Here is a 1,017-nt window from a genome sequence, read left to right as displayed (position 1 = left end):
TCATTTCTCAATAAAGTTCTCATTCCCGTTGTACTGTTTTGCACATTTATTTCATTGCGATTAATGTGTCCTCCATGCGAAACGTGCGGGCGTAACAATACATATATACACATATATTATAAGTATCTATATAAGTATCTATAAAAAAAATTTTTCCTTAAACGCGTTCATGTTAATTTACTCACGATAAGAGATATAAATAATCCAACAGGCTAAGTTTCACACTTCTTGATGAAATATCTAGGTCTTGATTGATATAAAAATAATGTATCATGCAATGTAATAATACTGTAACAACAGTTGCGCCGTGATCCATGCGAGTTTTATAAATTTTCTGATTGCTTGCTGAACTGGCGATAATCGCGCATCAAAGTAGCAAAGAATCAGTGATTATTAAAATGAAAGATTAACTAGATGGAACTGTACAGCTTGCAGTAGTACGATTAAGAATTTATAATGTGCAGCCAACGCATTTTCGTCAGTTCTGAATACTCTAATACTCTATCGGCATTCCCGAGATCGTAAATCTGATATAATCTTTATCCTTCTTATTTATTTACGTGTTTTCTTTTTCATCTTCAAATTTGCTTCGAATTTTCTGAATTCTGAATTTCTCCATTCCTAGATCTATTTTACGTATCTCGCTTAATTAACACTTAATTACTTTTAAATTTCATTTGCATTATATAATATCCTAAACCGTGACGTCCTTTAATTTTATAGAATTAAATAAATTTTTTAGAAAAAACATTTATAGAATAAAATAAAATTTTAATGCGAACAGAACGTATACTATGTGCTAAATATGTGAGAGAGTAGACGATTATAAATTCTAAATTCTCAGACTGCGCGTTCCACTTTTCTTCCTGTTTTTAAAATCACAGAATTTGGCCTAATAATTGCAAAAACTGTCGGAATCTTAATGACCTAATTATGTTGTTCATCTGACGCAATTGCAAAAAGTTAACTCCGTGGATACATCAAAACGCCGTAAATCCACGATTCTGATAGCAGTTA

This window comes from Trachymyrmex cornetzi, unplaced genomic scaffold (assembly GCF_001594075.2).
Source record: "Trachymyrmex cornetzi isolate Tcor2-1 unplaced genomic scaffold, Tcor1.1 scaffold863, whole genome shotgun sequence".
In the NCBI taxonomy this organism is placed as follows: Eukaryota; Metazoa; Arthropoda; class Insecta; order Hymenoptera; family Formicidae; genus Trachymyrmex; species Trachymyrmex cornetzi.
The sequence above is the reverse complement of the archived record's forward strand: the minus strand, read 5'-3'. Positions refer to the sequence as shown.